Source organism: Octopus bimaculoides, chromosome 6 (genome assembly GCF_001194135.2).
Source record: "Octopus bimaculoides isolate UCB-OBI-ISO-001 chromosome 6, ASM119413v2, whole genome shotgun sequence".
Lineage (NCBI taxonomy): Eukaryota > Metazoa > Mollusca > Cephalopoda > Octopoda > Octopodidae > Octopus > Octopus bimaculoides.
In genome coordinates, this window is record NC_068986.1 from 30,202,455 (window position 1) to 30,212,759 (window position 10,305).

At 34.7% G+C, this 10,305-nt stretch overlaps 1 protein-coding gene across 5 annotated transcripts in view; it reads left to right on the forward strand.

Annotated features, from left to right (window-relative positions):
- The window catches only part of LOC106869351 (disks large-associated protein 1), a 374,528-nt gene that overhangs the window by 214,802 nt on the left and 149,421 nt on the right, over nt 1-10,305 (forward strand). For all 5 annotated transcript variants that reach the window (XM_052968669.1, XM_014915068.2, XM_052968667.1 and 2 more), the window contains exon 4: nt 6,782-6,805. The gene's annotated coding sequence lies outside the window, so the exon portion shown is untranslated. The remainder of the gene's footprint in view (nt 1-6,781; nt 6,806-10,305) is intronic.

Here is a 10,305-nt window from a genome sequence, read left to right on the forward strand (position 1 = left end):
CACACACACACACACACACACACACACACACACACACACACACACACACACACTCACACACACACAGGTTTCCACATAGTTTCTATCTGCCAGATTCCACTAAGACGGTATTGATCAACCTGAAGTTCTAGTAGCAGACATTTGCCCAAAGTGCTACATAATAGAATCAAACTCAGAACCACAGGATTGTGAAGTGAACTTCTTAACAACATAGCTATGTTTGTACTTACATCTCTATTTTGAATTTCTGAAGATAAGAGAAATCTATAGTGTACAGAGTTCCTGCTTTAACCCTTTAGCATTTAAACTGGCTACATCTTGCCCAAATATTCTATCTGTTCTATGTTCAAACTAGCTAGATCCAGCTTCTCACATCTACTCAACAATATCAGTCAAAAAATTTACAATCATATCATTGAAATCTCAAAATTTTGAGATAATGCATGATAAATTAAAAAACAATGTGAATAAATAAGCATTACATTTGACAGCGTAATCTGAATGCTAATGGGTTAAATCACTGGCTTTTTCCTGGTTTCATGGCTACTTTACAGTATGAATTCACATCATTGAGTGAGTATAATGACAATTAGATGATAAAACTGCAGGTTATGCATTTTGTTTGTGAATTTCTGCTTTTCTTTAGATCGCAGAATTCTTTTGTCATACAGTTGTTTATGGCCTCTGTATAACTGCAGTCCAAAAAGTCATCATTTTTAGGCACAAGGTCAACAATTTTGATGGAAGTTTGGCTGGTCAATTACATCAACCCCAATCCTTGGCTAGTACTTCATTTTGTCAACCCCAGAAAGATGGAAGGCAAAGCTGACCATGGTGGGATTTGAACTCAGATTGTAAAGAACAAGAACAAATATTCTTTTCTACTCTAGACACAAGGCCCGAAATTTTTGGGGAGTGGGCTAGTCAATTAGACCCACCCCAACTGGTACTTAATTTATCGACCCCAGAAGGATGAAAGGGAAAGTCGACTTTGGCAGAATTTGAACTCAGAACATAAAGACAGATGAAATAACCACTAAGTATTTCATTCAACATGCTAACATTTCTTATTTCTTTATTGCCCACAAGGGGCTAAATGTAGAGAGGAAAAACAAGGACAGACAAAGGGGTTAAGCCGATTACATCGACCCTAGTGCATAACTGGTACTTAATTTATCGACCCCGAAAGAATGAAAGGCAAAGTCGACTTTGGCGGAATTTGAACTCAGAACGTAACGGCAGACGAAATACCACTAAGCATTTCGCCTGGCGTGCTAACATTTCTGCCAGCTCACCACCTTAGAACTAGAACAAATACTGTAAGGCTTTACACTACTCTAACAAATCTTCTAGTTCATCATCCTTCCATTATATAATAAGAGTGTTTATAGAGAATGGATAATTAGTTAGTTCTGATATTTGCACACATCTATAAAGTTAAATTTTATAATTGGATGTCTTATGCCAAGTATTCAATTACAGAGTGAAAGTGATACTTTATTTTCACTTAAATGGAAGAGGAAAATTAGAATAATGTGATTTGTTTAAAGGTGCAGGTCAATAACTTGCAACCTTTAAGTCAGATCTTGTCAGAATTTTAACTTCTGACTTTTTGTTATCCACTCTTGATGGTGTCAGTGTATCGTATATGGGATAGAAAGTCGTCAAGAACTGAGATAACAGCTAATTTAGCCTTACACAATTCATGCAAGTCCCACTACCCTTTTTTTAAAACTGGGTATCTGGTAACTGGCATTAGTTTATCCATTATTTTCTAAATGTTTTAAAACCTGGAATATATTTTTGTGATCATTGTTTTTTTGTTTTTTTTGTATCATTATTCTTTTATAATTTTGGCTAATTAGTGGTTAGGATATCTGACTCACAATCGCAAGGTCATAACTTTGATTTTCAATGGCATATTGTGTCCTTGAGCAAGACACTTTATTTCATGTTGCTCCAGTCCACTCAGCTGGCAAAAATGAATTGTACCTGTATTTCAAAGGGCCAGCTTTGTCATGTTATGTGTCGTGCTGAATATCCCTAAGAACTACATTAAGGGTACATGTGTCTTGTGGAGTGCTCAGCCAGTTGCACATCAATTTTATGAGCAGGCTGATTCATTGATCAGATCAACTAGAAACCTTATCGTCATAACCAGTGGGACACCAGTTAAATATTTTATCTTTTATTTTTTTTCACTTATTATTCATTATTATTTTTATTTATTTTTTATTTATCTATTTGTTTTGGTAGTCAAGTAGTTTCTATTTTTAAGAAAATTGGGATCTGCTGACTCAAGTATTCCAAATTTTAAAGTGAGAACTTCTGGCTCCAGTAATAAAAAGTAATGATTTCTAACATGGGCTTAATGTCACATATTTTTGTATTGAGGGTATAGTTGATTAAATTGACCCCCTGTAATTGATTGGTTCCTTATCTCATCACCCCATCCCCCCAGAAGGATGAACAGCAAAGTTGATCTTGGCAGGATATGAATTCAGAACATAAAAGACTAATTAAATACCATAGGGAATTTTGTCTGACATACCCATCCACTTCCCATATATAAACAATAAATATAGTAATAGAATTTTATTACACCCTGTAAAATCCTAGCATCAACAAGGGAATATTTAAATTTTTAAAGTAATCTAAAGAAGAACATGTGCCCATAAACTTGCCAGGAGTATAGAGATAGTTTTTATTTTTGTATAGAGATAGTTTTAATTTTAAATTTAGTTTCAGTCATATAACTGTGGCCATGTTAAAGAACAGATGTTTTCTTTCTGAAAGATTTGATGCAGCAGCTGTCATTTAAAGAAATTGTATATATTATTTCCTCTGAAATATAAATATTCCAAATATATTTTCTCAAACTTTAGTTTTCAATTCAGAAATTTTAAATAAATTTACTTCATATTCTATTAACCCCACAAACCTATCTCATTGCTTCTAATAATATTTGAACCCTCTTGAGGTTATTTACAGTATTTATGGCTCAGAAAGTGGGTATTCAGCAGTATATAGTTTAAAAGTTTTGTTTTGTAACTACATGATTCCAAATTCAGTCATGCAATATGGCCAGCCCATCTATATTTGTTCTCCTTGATGGTTCTTGGGATGATGTTGTCTCTTGAATGCTGTCAAATCCAGGCATTTGTTTTCTTGTCCTTTAATGTAATGCCAAGCATGATTCATTCCATTTTCCATTGGGCTGCAATGAGGGCATTCATGATGGAAGTGTTAAGAACCCATGTTTCATTGCCATAACTCATGACTGGCAGGATGCACTCATCATAGATCTTTCTTTTAATTTTCATGAAAGCCCCCACGACTTTGCAAGAGATTTTCCACCTTCTCAAAGGCTGCCCAACCAAGTGCTATTCTTCAGATGGACAATCAGGGTGACGGAATGGACAAGACAATGGACAAGATCAAAAGGCCAACCAAAAACAAGATGGCAAAATGATCTTACATGCTATTTGGATCCTACATGCCCATGATTTGTCAGAGACAGACAGCAGTGGAAGGGGTTCAGAGAGGAGTGACGAAACCTTGGATGTTGAATGTAGGATTCTAGATTTGATCTCAATACATGCCACCTTGAGCAAACATCCCCTCTTGTAGCCTTCAGGTTGACTAACACCTTGTGAATGGAATTTGATTGACTATAACTTTGTAGTTTAATGTGAGTGTGTGTATGTTCAGTTTCTGATTTTTGGTGGTTATAGTATTCTCAGTACAATTTCAAACTCAAGAGAGAAGTATCTGCTGATTTCTGGCCACCAGATTCATAAACTTGTCAACAACTTCCTGTTTGTAATCATCAGTGTTAATAATTGGCCTTGCATTTCTTGATATTTAAACTGAATTTTACTTAATTGCTTTTCCTTTACCCACACATCAATATTCCAGTAGTAAGATTTAAATTATTTTGACTTCTAAGCTAAATATTCATTTGCCATCAGAGCTGCTAAATAAGTTAGATAAATTCTGGAATGTTAGATGAAGAATTCAGGTCTTGATATTTTGAAAAGGGGGAAGTTGTTAAATAGTTGGACATAGTAGAACTCACTAAATTGTGGGTTTAATGAAGAGGAAAAATTACATATGGTCAATCACTTAGATGTAAAAACCACTGACAGGTATAAATAAGAAATTAAAAAATGGTGAGTAAGAAAATGTAGAATTTTTCATAGTCTTCTTACAAAGAAAAACAGTGATATCTGTTGAGATTGTTGGTAAGTAAAATATTTATTCATTTTAAAAATGAAGAAAAATGTCATTGCTACAAGCAACAAACATTGATAGAGTTTTGAGATAATTTTTCTTGGTTAGCTGTGATTGTAGCAGCAGTCAAACTGTGATTAGCTGCTGGTCTTCCTGCCGTCTGTTCATTACATTAACTGTTATCAGCTTCAGTCAACTGCTGTCCACCATATCTTTCTGCTGTCTGCCTACCATCTCATCTCTCCATAGAAGCTAAGGTGTGCTGAATACATAGTGATGGTTGGGCTCAGAAAGAAATGCACCAAAAGATGAAATTGTTGCTGGACCTGGTTCCAGGTGAAGTCTTGATTGGTCAGATCTTTTTCAGTGATGTGGGAAATATTCTAGTGACTCACGACATCAGATACAGTGAGCTGATTGCCAAATGTTCCCACTACAGTTTTGATATATGGAATGTCTATAATGTTATTCTGCTTGTCATTACAAACGCTGAAATGTTGCACTTTTAACAATCTTAACTATGGAATAAAATCAAAGACAAAATCAAAACTTTTATTGAAACGATGCTATGAAGATCCTATAAATGTGTCGTTCAAAACAGAAATCAGAAAACTTATTAAACATAAAATTTCTAAAGATCCTGCTAATACAGGTAAATATGAAGCGCGAATACAAACAAACATAAATAAATTTTGTCTGAAGTATTGTGGGTATTGAGTTGTTGACTTGTTGGGGTGGGATTTAAACATCATTGCAGATGTCATTCTATGTTTCTAAGAACGACAGTCAATTCTGCCCTGTTCATTTGATTGTGGAGAAACAGTAATGGCTATTTGATGTTTTAGGGGTATAGTTACCTTGCATAAATTAATGTCTTGTCTAGAGGGAGATTTGTTGAGCGTCCACTTAATGCTGTAAAAACTGGCTGTGTACTGGATTTTGGGTCCCAGAGTTAAAGTTTATTACTGGCATTTACACAGCAGATAATATCAAAGCAGTAGTAGCCTTTTTACTGTAGGCACAAGGCCTGAAATTTTGAGAGGAGGCCAATCAAGTACATCAACCCTAGTACTCAACTGGTGCTTATTTCATTGATACCAAAAAGATGAAAGGCCAAGTCACCCTTGGTGGAGTTTGAACTCAGAATGTAAAGATGAACGAAATGCCACTAAACACTTTGGCATGCTAATGATTCTACCAGCTTACTTCCTTAGTATTCTTTTCTACTCCAAGCAAAGGGCCCAAAATTTGGGGGGAGAGGGCCAGTCGATTAGATCGACCCCAATTTGTCACTGGTACTTAATTTATTGACCCTGAAAGGATGGAGGGCAAAGTCGACCTTGGCAGAATTTGAACTCAGAATCTAAAGACAGACAAAATACTGCTAAGCGTTTTGCCCAGCGTGCTAACATTTCTGCCAGCCTTAATATTAAATAGTGCTATTGGTTTCAAATTTTGGCACAAGGCCAGTAAGTTCAGGGGAGTGGGGTAAATCGATTACATCAATCCCAGCATTCAACTGGTACTTATTTTATCAACCCTGAAAGGATGAAAGGGAAAGTGGTCCTGTGCAGAATTTGAACTCAGAATGTAAAGCCAGATGAATTGCTGCTAAGTATTTTGCGCAGTGTGCTATTGATTCTGCCAGTTTGCCACCTAAATATCAAAGTAGCATTATTAATATTTAGATAAAATTATATGCTGTTAATGTTAGGCGGACTTTCTTTACTCAGTTGTATTAAACTCCTCAAGTTCTTGATAACTACCAGTAGGAAATAATGTGACTGAGTGAAGGAAAAAAATGACTGCTTTTAAGATTGGCTATATTTTTATATTATTTTTTTTTTATAGATATTTTACATCATGTTGTGTGAGCATATGTTAGAGCTTTTAAATGAATTGCTGCATTATGATATAACTGCATTATAGTCACTGCATTATGATGTCAAGAAAGCCTCTGTACAATATATGCCGATAGCTGCCACAGAGTATTTCCATTCAAAGACACTGGTTTGCTAGTTTTCATGCTGATGTTTTTATATCTGGTGCCAATATATATATCAGAAGGACACACACATACACACAGTGGGCTTTCACATATTTCATGCCCACTAAATTACACTCACAAGGCATTAGTCAACCTGAGACAATGGAAAAAGACTCTTGCCCAAAACACTGTGGAATTGAACTCAGGATCACTTGGTCACATGCAAAGTGAACTTCTTAACCACACAACCATATATCTAAATGTTCATTAAATGTATTTTCTGTCTAGTTACCAATAACTATATTAATATATTGACATACTAAGGCGATGAGCTGGCAGAAATGTCAGCACGCCAGGTGAAATGTTTAGCAGTATTTCGTCTGTCTTTACGTTCTGAGTTCAATTTGCACCAAGGTCAACTTTGCCTTTCATCCTTTTGGGGTCGATAAATTAAGTACCAATATACTGACATACATTTTCATCTATATAAGAACTAGTTTATTTTTCCTGTAATAAATCTAAACCACCTTTACATTCCATTTTCTTTTCTCTCTTTCACAGAATAAATTTATGGTTCTGCTTTTGGTAAGTCAAAACATTTTTGTCCTCTGAATTTAGAAGTTCTTGCATGATGTCATTCTAAGACATTTATTCCAGCATTTAAAAAAATTTTATTTTTATTCTTTTCCTTTTTAAATTACTTATTCATTGAATTTACTATCAATGTCTTTCAGTTTGACGTCATATAAGCAAGTTCCTAGTTCAGATTCCTGTTATGCTTAGTTGCTAAATAAGTAGTTCAGATTGCATGGCAAGAAAATTGGTAACTTCCTTCTAGTTGTTTACCTATCATCCCATCTGAACTATTTACTAATCTTAGACGACTGAAATAGCTTTAACAGCTATTTCCTCTTTTGATAAAGGTTAGTGAGTTAGTTCTAGGTTAAACACTTTTGTCATCATTCTTTTGTTGAAATGAACTGCATTTGTTTTACCTAATTTTGAAAATAATGAAGGATTGAATAGAATAACTTTGTCATTATTAAACTGGTGTTTGGAACATAAATTAGTATAAATTAGCATATATTAGCATGTAACGCAAGGTTTTATTGTAGTTCACTTAAACCCTTTAGTATTTAAACTGGCCGTATCCAACTGAAATATTTTACCTGTTTTATGTTCAAACCAGCCAGATCTGGCTTCTCACACATACCTACAATGTCATTCTAAAATAAATAATCATGTCATTGAAATATTGAAGCTATGAGATAATGTATGATTAATTCAAAGCAATATGAGTAAATAAGCATTACATTTGACAGAGTAATCTGATTGCTTAAGGGTTAAACAGAACATTTGTATCATAGAACCAAAGATGGTCTTAGACAGGTTAACACTTTGCCGACTAAACCCATTTTTGCCATATTTTCTTTTGCACCAGTGGTCTAATTTTCTAATAGATTATGTATTAATTTTTTAAGTATGTAGCTGCATTCCATTGACTGTAACAAGTAAAAGAGAAGGGGAAGAAAAGGATAGAGATTTGTCTAGTTCTCTATATAAACTGACCACATTGGTTTATAACATGGTTATCACTGGGGATTCGTCCAGTACAGAACAAATATTATATTCATTCTGTATTGCAGGAATCACTAGTAGCCAAAGTGTTACAAAATATAAATGAGCAATGAGGAATTTTTTTTCTTTATTCCAAATTCTCATGATTCAACTTCTAGCCCTCAAAAATTGCCAGTATTGCATAATAATATAAAAATTAGCACTGGAATATTCTTTCAATTGATGTGAAGCTCTTCTTCTTCTTCTTCTTCTTCTTCTTCTTCTTCTCTGATGAATAATATCATTTCTAGTTGATGACTAGTAAATGTATAAAAATAAAGGTTGAGGCCTATTTTTGTTTTCTTTCTCAAAAGCTTCACCCACATAAACTGTTTCCAAAATTAACTTGTTTCTCCATATTTATGCAGTGTCAGACAGTTCAACAACTGCATGCTCCAATTCTACGGTATCAGCATTTATTAATTTATCAATTGGGACCTTCCCAGACTACTGATAATATTTCAACTGAACAAGTTAGCCACTATGTGGTCACTCAAAGCACTAGAAATAGTGGCTAAATCTCCTTCAAACTACACTACTATATTAAAAAAAAAAAGAAGCATACATTGGATAATGCAGGTTTTGATATACAAAATTATGTGATGGTCACGACTGGAATGCCTTTGGTCATAGGTCTACTTTATCAAGGCTAACCTGGGACTAAATAATAACAAATTATAGGGTTTATTCATTACTAATTTTCATGAGGGAGTCTCTACATGGTTGTTTTATCTGCTAGAAACAGTAGCCAAATCTTTCTAAGATTAGGCCAGACCATCTTAAAAAAGAAGGTCGCATCAGATATGATATCTATGGGAATACTATGCCTGAGGAAGAAAGAAAGAAAAAAAGAAAGAAAGAAAAAAAGAAAGAAAGAAAAAAAGAAAGAAAGAAAGAAGACCATGGTCATCATTGAAAACACCTTTGATAACAGGCCTTTTAAGTCAAGGGTGACCTGGGGTTAAACAAAAACAGCTAAATTTATCCATTAGCATATGTTCAATCCAACATACTTCTGTTCTACATATCACTTAATGCATACATCATCTCTAAATATCTGAGTATGAGGAATCTTTTAAACGTACTTGAGTCATTCCACATAGCATGCAGGAGGTTCTCAAGGTTGCATACAACATTATTTATATTCATATATGTATGTATATAGCAAGATCGTTGCCAGTGCCCCCGGACTGGCTCTTGTGCGGGTGGCACATAAAAGACACCATTTCGAGCGTGGCCGTTTTCGTGCGGGTGACACGTAAAAGCACCCACTACACTCTCTGAGTGGTTGGCGTTAGGAAGGGCATCCAGCTGTAGAAACTCTGCCAAATTAGATTGGAGCCTGGTGTTGCCATCCGGTTTCACCAGTCCTCAGTCAAATCGTCCAACCCATGCTAGCATGGAAGGCGGATGTTAAACGATGATGATGATGATGATGATATATATATATATATATATATATATATACATACTTATGTATGCATGTATATTTATTTACACACATACTATGTATTCTATCTACAATTGTACCATCCAGGATCTCTTTTATATTTGTAAATTACATTCTAAGCTATATTAAGCCTATTTAAGGGGTTATATTAATCTTCTGCAACTGACAGGATTAATTTAGATTATCTAAATTTCTGCTTCGTATTATTCCAATGAAATTATATTTGTTTTTAATAACAGTGCTGTGATTACTCACTCATCACCGAGTCTGTGGACTGAAGCATTCATTTCTGTTTAGCTATTTAAGAATACTCTCTGTAAGATAGAGTTTAAGAATGCTATATGACAACAGAGCTTGGGACAACCCTCTTGTTTCTCAACTCCTGTCAAACTATCCAAACTAGGCCAGCATGGAAAATGGACATTATATGAGGAGGATGATGACGATGATAATGATGATGATGATGATGATGATGACGATGACATCGACGATGTGCCATGCTAATCCAGCTTGGGAATTGCACTAAGACAGCATGTGTCTATGGAATACTCAGCTACTGACACATACATTTAATGACCCTCGCATTTCAACTGATTGAACAAGTGAATGCTCATTGTCAAAACTGATGAAAGATTTACCACTGTTCAAGTTTGTATATGTAGTAAGCAATATGTAGTAACACCTATTGAACATAAATGGCATTGTGTTTGAAATGTTTCACAAGAACACATTTACATTTGATGCTGGGTTTATGTAGTAACCAAAACTTTATTGCTATTTAGTAACTGGCAATAAATATCTGAAGTAGTTTTCATAACACTTACATATTCCTTTTCATCATTGCCTTCATTAGCATAACAAATTTTTGCATTGAACCTTGTTCTTTGATGAAGATCATTTGAGATCTGTGAACATTGCTTCTTTGAAAATTTTCCTCCTTGAAGTTTTTGTATCTTGGCTAATTTTTATTCCTGACGTTGGTACATTATGACAAATGTGTGTGTGTGTGTGTGTGTGT